This window comes from Apis florea, unplaced genomic scaffold (assembly GCF_048593485.1).
Source record: "Apis florea isolate Af1SG1 unplaced genomic scaffold, ASM4859348v1 contig_3496_pilon, whole genome shotgun sequence".
NCBI classification, from domain to species: domain Eukaryota; kingdom Metazoa; phylum Arthropoda; class Insecta; order Hymenoptera; family Apidae; genus Apis; species Apis florea.
This window is the reverse complement of record NW_028256773.1, coordinates 1,419,531-1,432,909: the sequence shown is the minus strand read 5'-3', so window position 1 is coordinate 1,432,909 and position 13,379 is coordinate 1,419,531. Positions and strand designations below refer to the sequence as shown.

Below are 13,379 nucleotides of genomic sequence, written 5' to 3'. Positions count from 1 at the left end.
CGATCGATCAACAAGATAAATTCGGGGCCCCGTTTTTCTTCCCCGGGGCCCGTACATCTTCGCCGTGTCCCAAACACGTCCGAGCAGGAGATGCCTCTTACTCACTGCCTCTGAATCACCCGACGATTGACCTTGCCCACCTTAATCATCGATTAATTCCGCGCGACGAAAGCTGCAGCAGGCTCTCCTGGAAATCGGCGCGGAGAGCCGATCTCGCGTACGTGCCGCGAATTAATCGCGGCGACGTTTCTCCAAGGATGAGCCTTGGAGATCGTTGCATTAGACGATAGGAGGAGGAGGAGGAAGAGGAGAAAAACGGAGGAGATGCGGAGGAATATAATTCGTGTATAATTCCTTTGTTCGAATGGATTCCCGAGCCGTGACTTGTTCGTTGCTCACTTGTTTACGTTCCGATTTTTAATTAAAATTCCTCGATCGGAGAGGATCAAATCTTGTCGAGGAGCGGATTAAGAGGTTATGAAAATTTAGAATCTTCGATATGCTCGTGGAGAATCTTGAACATAGCGAACATAACATAGGTGTTCAAAGATAACATCGATAACACCACCGATCGAAACTTCTTACGGAGCACGGTGGACAGATTCAAAAAGAAAAAGAGAGGGAGGGAGGGGAGGGGGAAAGGAAGAGAAGAAACGGCGTAAAAACTATATCGTCCATCGACATTATCGGTTGTTCGCCTGTCTTCGAGTCGACAAACCTCTAACGACATCCAACACCGGTGCAAAGGACAAATAGGCAATTCTCGACAATCTTCCAGTCACGAACGACCACTTTCCGGTAATTTTCCAGCATCGTCGGCCGATCGAACTTCCCGCTGGGATACGGGTTTCATCGATTCGAGGCACGTCTCCCTCCGCGAAACCAACATTGTCTCGTTCGATCGAGCCAGTTTTTCCGATCGTTTAATCGATTTATCAAACATCGTCACGTCATAAGTCGGGCTTGTTACGGCCCCATCGGGTATTGTTCCCAACCAGGCTGATCATCAGCTGGGAAAAACTTCTATTCTTGCCCGAGTCGCGCTTCAGGTGGCAGGTGTTCGAGGCAGGTAGCCGCGAAAGCGGTTTCTAAGAAAGTTTTGCCATCGACCGCGAGCCTTTTCGTTTTTCCACCTAATTTCCTAACCTGTGCAACGCGCAGGTTAGGCAAACAGGTAATTCTTCCGTTGCGCAATACGAGCCAGCGTTCTGAGAATATTTCCGCCCGATTGTGTCCCGGCGACGTTCCTCGCCGCTTGTTCTTCGTTGCCCAACCCACCAACCACTTTTGCTGGTATTTTGCCAAGTTTTCCTCGACTCACAATCGTTCTGGAGGATCGTTTGAATGGGTATTGAGGAGGTGTGCGCTTGGATAACGCACGTGGTTACGCAAGTTTCAATGAGAGGGGACGGATCGTGTGGGTCGTGGAAAAGCGCAGCAACAGGTGACAATGACCGAAATGGCGTGTTTGCTTTTCACTTCGGTGTACCTTGACATCTAGCAACGCAGTCTCTTTTATATATCATACGATATTCCCGATTATTTATATTGTTGCATCTGCGCGTTTCATATCCTCTTGCTGCTATCCGTTAAAAACAATCAAACCCTCTTCGAAAAAAACGAAAAAAAGAGAACGTAACACACACACACACATCTTACGTTTCAATTCCCTCCGTTACCAATAAATATCCACTCCACTCTTATCCGGCCAGCCTATAAAACGATCTCCCTGACGCGCCGGTTCCTCAAGTATCTCTTCGGCATCGAGAACGGGGGCCTCGGGTGACCCGAAGTGGCCCTTATACTACTCCCCCCGTCGTCCACTCCGATAAATCGCAGGGCCCCCTCGAACAAAGCCTGCCGACCAGAAGTCTTTCCACCGAAGACTTTCTTCCAAGTGGCAACGAGTCGTAAATATTAAGAATTTTATTTTATTAGCTCTCCCCAAGGGTGTGAGGCGGCGGAGAGGAAGAAGAAGAAGAAGAAGAAGAAGAAAAGGAATAAGGGGGAAAGCGGCGTGTCACGCGTGTCCCGAGATACCGATCCAATAAAAGGAAGGAAAGGAAAAGGGGGGAGGGGGCCGGGAGCCGAGGAGATTCGTGGTGGCGCGTTTCGGGCCCCCTCGCGGACACTTTTATCGAAGGAGGGCCCCGCCGTTGGGCCGCGACAGGCAGTAAAATCAAGTGCTCCAGTTTTATGGTGTCGGATACAACGGCAGGAACACGTGTTTACACTCGCCACGGTCCGTTGGCCACGTGACCACCTTCCCCGCGATAAATCTCACCCGGCCCTTTTTCACTTTTCGCCCGATAACGGCCGAGACCCCTTCGGCTAGGCGACACGCATATACGCCACCGATCTCGTATTCGCTTACGATACTCTTAGAGAGGGTTAGTCTATCATTTTGTTGCATCTATCGTTCCTCGTAATTTTGTCTAATATTGAAATTGATTGCAAACTCGATAAACGAACGTCGATATTCTTCGTAATTTTTATTTTGATGAATTCCAGAACCACCATTCTGTATAGATGGAGAATGACAATTCTCTTCGAGGAAAAATGTAACGAAGCGAAGTCGAGTAAGCAACCTCGTTTATCGAGTTATTTTAATTAAGTAATAGAGTAAATAATATCATCAAATCGGTGATGATTTAACGAACTCGATTCTCGATCGAGACATATATACATATATAAAATACCCCACACTTTACACTCTCAATGAATGTCACGCTACTTAAGAAGGCCTTTCGAAGATCTTGGAGAGGGTCCAACGCGCTCCACTTACCGTTATCCGGATCCGGATCTTAATTCGGGAATAAATCATCGCGACGGGGAGGGGAGGGGAGGGGATTAATACGTGGAACGTATTTACAGGAGGGAGGGAGGGAGGGAGATTCGCGATCGGTTTTGGTGTTGGTGGTGGCGGATCCCGTGAGAGAGTCGCAAGCCCATTTTTCACCGGAACGAAGATACGGATGAGATACGAGGAAGCTCGCTTCTCGAACCCGCCACGTGTTTTCTGGCCCCCTCGATCGGATCGTTAAGTGAAACGGCCGGGCAGCCCTCCTCCTCCTCCTCCTCCTCCTAACGTAATCTTGGACGCCGGTGCCGTTTCGTCGTCGTACGGAATGGATCGAGATAATCGGAGGGGATCTCGTCGGGGATCAGAAAGCTCGAGATTGCTTCGTCTTCTTCTTCTGGTGGTTGGCCGGTTCGTGAATATAGCCGTGGAGAATTATTGCGCGAGGAGAGAAGGGGGAGAGAGGAAAGTTTGGCCTGTGCTTCTCTGTACGCGATACTTCTAAGAAATAATACGAGGATTTGAAAACTTGTCTTCGTTTAAAGTGGATATTTTCTTCTTCTTCTTCTTCTTCTTTTTTTCAACGAGAATGATGAATTAATTGGAAGGAGAGATTTGTGCGTGACAGTTGCTCGAAATATCATTAGCGACTCGATTTTTCGTCGATTTCCTGGTTGCGACGTGATTCATGTAAAATGAATAATTTTTAAACGAAGACTCTTTTAAAAGACGTGGAAGGAATTTTATTTTGATAAAAAGGTTCCATCATTGGATACCAGTCCCCCTAAAAACCTGTCCTCGGAAAGCTGATCGGAAATTGCTAATCGATGCAAATTTCTCTAACGTTTCTCGTCGATCTCACCTTTTTTCTTCTTCTCCTTCTTCTTTTTTCTTTGTTGCCAAGTCACGTAACAGTACTTTGAAATTCACCTATTGCTCGTCATCGAAACTATCCATCAAAATTATCCCTCTCTCTCTCTCTCTCTCTCTCTCTCTGGCAATTTCTTTTACGTAACCTTCTCCTAAAGTTCATATCATCCTATGATTAGAGATGGATACGTTGAGGATAAGAAAGTTGAGGAAGAGTAAGTAAAAAAAAAAAAAAAAAAAAAAAAAGGGCCAGAGAACGAGTTCGTTCCTCGTCGTCGTCGTCGAATTCGAACGAGTGTTTGGCATACCACGTCATCAACTAGTTTTACACGAAGCGGTCTCGATTTTTTCCACGGCGCCTTTCCTCCTCCGCGATCCGCTCGCCCACGGCCCCGCTGCTAATCGCCGCTTCTAGAGCCTGCCCGATCCTATCCGATCCGGTGGACTACGTCATACAGGTGAATGCGTCGGCGTGCACGGGCTCTCTCGCAGTCAACAACGTGGTTTGCCGCCTTATAAACAGGTATCCTTGCGTCGAAATATCGCCATCTAACGGGTGACCGTCCGTTAATGGCTCGATTCTTGTAACTTGTAGAGTAACTCACCTCGAAGAGTTGGTTGATGGTGGTAATTTTTCCAACTCGTTGATCTTTGATCTTTTATTCGTAAACGTATTTTTTAAGGAAAAAAGAAGGAGACGAAAGAGGGAGAAGGTGCTTGAACTCTCATTGGCTTTAAAAATTTATAGATGTTATCTACGTGATCGAATCGGGAGAGGAGAATGCTCGAATCCTCTGCTGATTAAATATATATAAGACGGTTTATTTGTTTGATGTGGATGGAAATAGACGTAGGAGAAATAATTTTTTGGATTTCCGATTGTTTCCTTCGTTTATTTGCATAAATTCCAAACTGCCGTACCTTTCGATACCATTAATTATTGAAAGTTTACTCGAGCCGCGGCTCTACACCTCCCAAGATATCCATCTCAAATAATCTTGAAATTAAAATTATCGCATACATTGTTTTCGAAATTTGAATTAACAATAATCGATTCCTCGATCAAATTCGCCGATTATCAACCGATCTATCGCCGTTGCTCGCTCGAGAGGCGATCGCGGACATCCGTTAGAGGCGGATTGCGGAGGCAGCGAGCGGAGGCAGTGGTCGCGTGGGTCGCTGCTAGAGGTTACCCTTCCCAACCAACGGAAGAATCGTGATCCCTCTCGGGAGGTGCCACGCGATCGACAGTTCTTAACCAACGTTCCTCCTTCCTTCAGAGCGAGAGAGAAGCCGGCCGAGAACGCGAGCGTTGCGTTCCACGCGCGATTCTCGTCGTCGCGACGCCATCGCCTCCTTCTTTTTCCTCGACCCGTTCGTTCGTTCGTTCGTTCTCGATCCGCGTGAAAATCTGGCAGACCTGAGGGACGCTCGTCGTTTACCGGCTCGCAGAGAAAGAGAGGGACACGAAGGTGGTTGGATCATCATTCGATCGAGGAGAGGGGGCTACCTACACTCAACCTACAATATCTTCGAGCAATGGCTTCAAGGTGACAAGGTACCCTGCTGCTCGCTAGCCACTGTCCTATGTAAACGCTCGATCCTCTCGATCCGATAAAACGAGTAGATTCGAATCTGTTTGGATGATAGCATTTTCAAGTAGATTCGATTTTCTTTACTTTCCGATTAATATAGTATAATTCAATTTTTATTTCGTGACATCTCAACTATACTTCTAATAATAATTTTGAATGAGAAGAGAGGAATTTATTTTCATTTTATTATCGATATCTTAACAACATCGGTCGTCTTTCTTCTTGGAGGCGAATATATATAATTTGAATCGTCTTCCTGATTAAAATTATTATAAAAAAAACTATATTTTCAATTTGTAGATCTCGATTTTTAAAACAAACCTTTATAAAGTAAAATCATTCCTGCTCAGAATCAATCTAAATCTCTTGTATTGATTTCCAATAGTAATCGAAATTAAATGAAACTCAAATTTGTAAATATACTGCATCCCTTGATGATATTTTTCTTTTTCTTTTTTATTGATCTCGATCTCTTTCGTCTTTGGTGCGCGGATTTTTATTAACGAGATCGGGCCACGCCGATCGAGTTTTTCGAGAAGATATATGAGAAGCCGAGAATTAAAGAGGAAAGGTGAGAGTTGGATCGATCGCGATTTAGACTTGGACAGATTAAATTCTCGTGATATCATTCGGGGAGAACTTCCGTTTCTCGTCGATTTCTTTTTTTTTTTTTATTTCTTGCTATTTCTCGCGCGAATGCGACGTATCTGCCCACCTGTTGTCTCAAGGTCTTAAAATCTTTTTTTTCCTCGTGGAGATAGATACATTTTGTCCGCTTTGATCGATGGAATTTTAAATTCTTGGACGTTGACTACATACGTGTAATTTCTAATTCAATAATGGTCACGTTTGTTCCAAGAATTTCGACGTATCTTTTAAAATTTAGAAAATACATTGCATTGAACACCTGATTCTGTCCTCCACATCTTCGGAGATGAATTCAAGTTTTTCCTTCGTCAAACCGTTAAAATCGTTTCTGCCTGCCTAAAAAGAAGAAGAAGAAGAAGAAGGAGAAAGAGAGAGAGAAGAATTGGTTAAAATTTTCGGAAGGCGGCGAGGTCTGTGGCAAAAATCAATCAAGACAATGGCAATGGCTGCCTCGTTAAAGGGAGATTCCGCGAAAGATGGGGGGAGTTCGGGTTGCAACATCTTAATTCCCGAATCTCCTGCTGCCGGAATCCACGCCCATCGCGTGCCACCGGCTCGTTAAATCATTAGCGGACCCACAATCCGAAACTCATTCGCGTTGGCCATGTTAATTTCGTCCTCCCCCGGACACTTTTTCTCTTTTCCTCCGTTTTCTTCTTCTTCTTCCCTATCACCCTCGGGGCGAAATTAATGGCGTTGAGAAACGAGTTTCGCAACTCGTGAAGAGAAATAGTTACGATCGTTTGTACGAAACGTACGAGGATAATTATGCGCGTGTAATCTCGATTTAATATTGAAACATCGTCACGTTGAATTTGCGGCAAACATTCGCGATCGCGTCGCATTCTTCTACAAATCAATACTCGAAATCTTGATTTGAAAAATTTCTAATTCTAATAAACCAGGGATTGCCTCCATTCTTCCAATTTTCTCCATCAAAAAATTCTTCGAGTATCTGCCTCTAAATAATATAATAATATACGCGGAGGAGAGAGGAGAAATCTGAGAGAATTTTCCGATATCGATCCAACCGGTATGAATCATCATCGCACGAGTCTGGCTATCTATGTTCGAATGAAAAGGAATATCGTTGAATATTATCGTTATAATATTATATATATATATATATATAGAGAGAGAGAGAGAGAGAGAGAGAGAATAACAGGATAATAGTAGTATAACGCTAGTATTTACATAGGAATAAAATAAACCTTGTTTATACTCCCCTCGAAAGCGATAAAAGTTTTAATCTTGAAAACGATATCTTCGTGAAGCGTAAATACGTTACGTTACGAACGAACCATTCCCGAGGGACAATAAAATCCGGAGAGCGAGAGGACGAGGAGGCACTCCACCAGGTTCACGAAGAAGGAGGGGAGAAGGGAAATAAAATGCTGTGACGGGTAAAAGATCGCGCGTAAATAGGAGGAAGAAGCTCGGCCTAGGCGAGCTCGGCGCGGAAAGGTGCAAAAGGGGATAGCCGGGCACAAAGGGCACTTTGTGTGCAAATTTATTGCGCGGCCCACGGGGATCCGTAGGAATTATTTAGACACCCGTTAGACGTTCCTCGATTAGGCAACCTGCTCGTGAATCCGAGTTCCGACAAGAGGTTATGGGCCTACGAGATCGTCAAGAAAATTTGTACACCCGATAAATTTATGGACCGATCGGAGAGGAATCATGATAGGTGAAATCCATCGAGTGTGTTTAGAATCGATTTCAAGAGATGGTGAAAAGAGAATTTGTTTGAAATTATTATTGTTGTACTTGTGAAACGATTTGTCTAATTTTCCTTTTTTTTTTTTTTTTACTATTAATATGTATATTTATGTAAAAAGTAAGGTTTATAATGTGTAACGATCCGTATTATATCGATCGATCTGGAATCAACGCATTAATATTGCATTATATCGCGCGACAAAAATTGGATTATTAATAGGCGAGCGACTTGTGAATTAGTTGTTAAACTAGTTAGCTACCTGTTTCGCTAGATCCGTTTTCAAAACACGTTTCGCTAGTGTTCTTCGCGCATTTCGAAAAAGTTTTTCCTCTCCGGCACTTTGTCTTCTTACACCTGTACGCCTCGATAATTCTCGATTTCGAAACGATCCCCTCGTATATCTAAAACAAAACAAAAACGCGAGAAACTTGTCCGAAAATGAAATTTGCTTTCGAACTATGGGCGAGAAAGTGAAAATTCACAAGCAAATCACGATCCTCTATATCTATAAGCGAGGCGCTCGATCGCGACACACGGCCGGATTTTCGCCGTCCAACGCGCGATGCTAATCGATATCGATTCCTCGAATGCTTGCCGGCACGTAGAAGGAAACGAAGCCGATAAAATTAGACGGAAGCTGCCGGTTCGGAAAGTGGAATTTCGTTTAGCTCCTAAACTATATGCCGATAAATCGCCGATATAAAATTCCTGTACGCGGCTCGGCTCTCGAATTCTAATCGACTCGTTAAGCGAAATTCCCTTGATTTCTCGGCTGGTACACACGCTGCTGCCTCTTAAAGGATAGTTTACGCGGTGCTCGGATTAGAATCCGAAACCGTTCGTTCAAAATGAAATAAAAGTGGGAAAAAATTTTGGTTTCTGGTATTCGACGATATTTTTAACAAACACTTCGAAATATCGGGAAGATAATTTTAGAACGTTTTTACTTTGCGTGTATCGTAATATATATATATATATATATATATATATATATATAGGGAAATTTTATCGTAATTTATAGTACAGTGATGGTGATAATATATACTGGTATTCCTTTTCGAGAAATTTCACGATAAAACAATTTACATATTTTGAATGTATACTTTATTTCAAATTCTACACGTTCGATTTGATATTCGGTCCACTCTCTCGACGACGAGAAACGAGCTGAATCAACGTGTCGTGATCTTGAAAAACATATTATCGATATTTACGATTACGTTCTATTCGCCGGTACGAATATACAGCGCGATCGAACGTAACGAATGGCACCGTAAATCTCGCGGCAAAATTAATTAAGAATCTCGAATGTGAAACGCGTGTCTCGAGAGTGGTTCTCCGCTGTGGCGCATTTGCGACGGGTAATTCCGCAAATCGTAATTGAATTTCCTTCGTGTTCCTCCTTTCGAATCATTCGTCAAAGAAATGAATGGACGAAAGAGAGCACACTACGTGTGGGACAATGAATCAGTGTTTTAGAACTCGTGATAAAATTCGTACGAAATTTCCGCCTTATGGAAAAATTAATGGATGTAATCCGTACGGTGAAGATAGTGTTTCGCGAACCATTAATTTTATAGTCCATTGTCTTCAGATGAATCGACGTTCATTAAGGAAGAACGAGCCATTATCCATTATCCACGTTCATTTCAAAAATTACCAACCAAGTGTTCCAACCCCGGATAATCACGAATAATGATTTTATTAAATAATTTTAAATTTGGGACGCCGAAAGATACACTTGAAGATCCATGTAAAAATTGCTTATTAACACAATTTAGATAATTATATCGAAGTAAATAAGGAACACATTCGCATTATATATTTCCATCAAGACAAGAACAAGAGAATTCATCGTATCCCTTGTTCACGATCTTCCTACGTGTATCATCCTAGTTCCACTCACGAAAAATCGCTCTTTACCACCCCGCGAAAAGAGAAGAAATCAATATAGTCACGACTTCGATCCACGACTTCGACGAGTGATAAATTCGCGGACGGCCCATTAATTCCATCCAACGGGCGAATTATACAAGATTCCGGGGGGGGGGGGGGGGGAATCCGCTGTCACTCGTCCAGAGTGGCGCATAAAGCGGGCGAATAGCAGCCGCTTGTCAAGCTTCGCGGGACCCGAAAAACTTTCATTTGCATCGCTCGAAATTTTAATGGGGCCCGACATATTGTGCCCTCGTTGGTAATTCCTTGGTCGGATTTGAAACGGGAGGGACGGAACATCGGTTTGCGGTACGAGATAAAGTCAATCTTTCTGGCACCGATGCTCGCTTCCGACCGATACACCTTTTGCTCTGCGATTTCATCTCGAAACAAGACGAAAACAACCCCCTTCCTCGCTCACAAAGTTTAAATTACTTCGCGATTTTTTTCTTCCTCCTCCTCCTCCTCCTTTTGCCCCTCGTTACTTTCATTCTCCCTCTTTCTTCCTGTTTCGTATCGCGGGATTGGTTTTCGAACGAAGCGACGTGGCTCGGTTTCGTTTGATACTTTGTGCGATCCGCGAATGGGTGGTTGAACGCTTGATATTATCGAAGTGGTAAAAGTAGGATTAAGAAGTTACGAATGTAACGACGGGGTGATCTTTTCTCTCTCTCTCTCTCTCTCTCCTCGTTCTTTCAGATGAATCTCTCGATAGTGTCTAATAATCGACCTGCCCTAGAGAGTCTTCCATTACGTTAAAATGTGAATCTTCGATGCGAAGAAGAGCGACGTATGAATGTATCCTTCGCGTGATAAATCTTTCGCAAGGATAATTTCTATTTTTTCCTTGTTGTTTGTCGGGTAAAGAAACCTTTTAGTAGGTAAGATTTATTAAGATAAATTTGTAAATAGAAGCCACCTGAACATGAGTAACAGGAGATGACTAATCGGAGGAAATGTTTATCGCCGAGAACTTGTTTACCGCGGACAATAATACGCGGTCGAATAATATCCACACGCTTCAAAACATCGTCTATTAGAAGAAAAAGAAAAAAACACGTAACGACGTAAAAGTAAGAATTCGCGGAATATATTTGCAAGATCAAATTAAATATGAATATATATCCAACTTCTCCATAAATGCATAAACGTTCGTATCGAACGAGGTATTAATGATCGAATGGAAATGATCTAACGTAAGATATTCGATCTCGTGAAATTACGTTCATCGCGTTCAAATAGATAACACACGCGGACACATACGTATTATACTCTCTTAACGCATGCCACGATCGAACAATCTATTAATCATCATTACCCGATGGCCGATCGTTTCTCGCCTCCGCCATAATTTCGCGCGTTTATCCATGGCCGAGGGGCTCGAAATACGTTCAAATACAAGATTCGACAAGAGCCGCGGGTCTCTCGCAGCCGATATATCCCGATGCGTCGTAAATTCAACGTCGTAACGAGGCGACTGTCGAAATTGACTCGAAAAGAGCAAAACAAACGGCCTCTTTTCTCTTTCTCCCCCTCCCTCCCCGTTCCTCTCCATTTCCTCTCCGCGGCTCCTCTCGCCTCCTTTCCGTTCCGCTGCCTCGAGGTGTTCGAGGATCGTAAATCAAAAAGCGCGAGCCTCTCCCGAAAACTCGCGGCGAAAGCGAGAGAAAAGGGAGCGGCAAAGAGGAAGAAGAAAGAAAGAAAGAGAGAAAGAGAGGAAAAAAGGGGGAGAAAAAAAAACGAAGATAAGAAACGAGCGAGCGCGGCGATCGTCGAATCGGAGACGGAAGTGGAGGCCGCCTCGGGATAAATCACCGAGAGTGTAAATTAAAGTTCGCTGCCCACCTTCGCAGCCCTCCACCAACCGTTCTTTTCTACGTATATATATATATATATACACATATACTCGTCCGACTTCTTTTCACCAGAACTTATCGAGGAATCGGGACCTGGTTCTCGGAAGCGGGCACCAGGTATGATAAATAAAACGGGGACCGGGACAAATTGTATCGGGCAATAAAGCAAAGAGGAGGCCTTGCGGACGAGATCCGCAACGACGAAGCCGCCCCGTGCGGACACGAGATTACCGCGGGAAATAACGAGGCGACTTAATTCAATTACCCGCGCCGACGAGATAAGGATAAGAGGGAGAGACCCGAGGTGGACGAGGCCCCGGTAATCCCGCTACCTTCGTTTCGAATTAAGTTGATGGTTTTCTCGGTACAGCGGTTTGTAATTTATTGGTAGTTTATGACCGGTGTACTCCCGTGCGAGGTGTTTTTGTTAAGTGATTTTTTGCAGGTTGCGTAGTGTGTCGGTTAGGTTAGGCGGATGTGCAAGAAGCGTAAGTGCTTGTCCACAGCTTCGCTTCGCGTGGATCTTTATAAATTTTACTCTTCCTCGTATCGCGAACGTCGTTAAGAATCACTTACACGATCGATAATTGTCGCTTTGTCGCGTGTTTCTTTCGTGAAATACGGCATTCGTGAAATATAAGATTTTATGATAAAACTGAACAATGAATATATTCTTTCCTGTTTCCTACATAAACTTTGCTAAATTTTTTCGCATTTCTAAATAATACGTATTATTAGTAACTAAGAGATAATATTTTCTCGCAATATCTAATTTCCTAACCTATAACAAATATGCGATTCGTGTGTGCTTACCTACGTACGAACGAAACTATCGTTTACTTCTATATTTCGTCAAACTGGATCGGAAGAAAATCACTGGCGATAGAACAAAGATGAACAAAGATCCGCGAAATCACAAACTGAATCTAATTTTATCGTTTTACAATTCACGAATCACCTTTTGAAGAAGACTAACGCGAGCGAGGTTCGCGTGCGAGGTTCGTGAATCTATTTGAACGCATGCGCGTCAGCGGGCCAATCACCGAACTCATCGCACTTCAGATAATCATAGGAGACGCGCGAATTTCGAATGAATATAGGAACACGGCGTAACTTTACCATGGTCGACGTGTAATGGGAGCGCGAGCTTCCCACGCGACCAGATGTGTTTCTGCGTGGCGTGTTGCATGGCGATCAACACAAACAACGATCCATGTACGCCGTGACGCGAGCCTCCGTGTTCGTTCCCTCTGTTCTTTCCATAGTTCTACTCGGCTGTCCCTCTCCTTCCCCTCTATCGTCGATTGCTTACCGGCTAAGCTGTCCTCGTTGTCCTCCTCTCGCGTCGCTTTTTGTTCCTTCTGCGTCGTGAAACGAATGGCAAGTTCATAGGTGAGATTTTGTTATCTCTACGGTTAATCGAAAGGTATGATTTCGCGATCAGGTGACTACTGTTTGAAATTAAATCAAATTAAATTGAATTGATTGTGAAAGGATTAAATAACCGTGTCATTTGGAATATTACTCGTTCCAAGGAATAATTCTAAAGAAAATTTTCATCGATAAAATCAATATAAATATCCATAATATTATAATATCGCACAGAATAAAGAAAAGAAAAATATTAAATATTAGAGAAGTCCGATATTATCGTATGTTTGATGATTTCGATGATCGATATCCATCAGACGTATATATATATATATATACATTTTCCACCATATTTCACGTAACATCCCGAACCCAACCAGAAACGAAGATGGACATCCCAATAAGAATCCTCGATAAAAATCGCGGAAAAAGCCCACCCATCTTTCCCCATTCATCGTATCCACAGTTCCTGTTTCTCTGTGCAAGAACCCTCTTAGATTCCCCCTTAGATGCGTCCTCGAAGAGACACAGGTGTGTCCGTGAAACGGGGCGCGCTTTCCTGTCCGCCAGGATCCAAGGCGATT

General features: G+C 43.6%; 1 protein-coding gene across 8 annotated transcripts in view; it reads left to right on the top strand.

Annotated features, from left to right (window-relative positions):
- LOC100872550 (Myocardin-related transcription factor) overlaps nucleotides 1–13,379 on the top strand; it is a 272,225-nt gene that overhangs the window by 138,370 nt on the left and 120,476 nt on the right. The window contains exon 1 of one of the 8 annotated variants that reach the window (XM_086913359.1): nucleotides 5,088–5,228. The exons of the other annotated variants lie outside the window; for them this stretch is intronic. The gene's annotated coding sequence lies outside the window, so the exon portion shown is untranslated. Of the gene's footprint in view, nucleotides 1–5,087; nucleotides 5,229–13,379 lie in introns of those variants that run through there. 8 annotated transcript variants of the gene reach the window in all.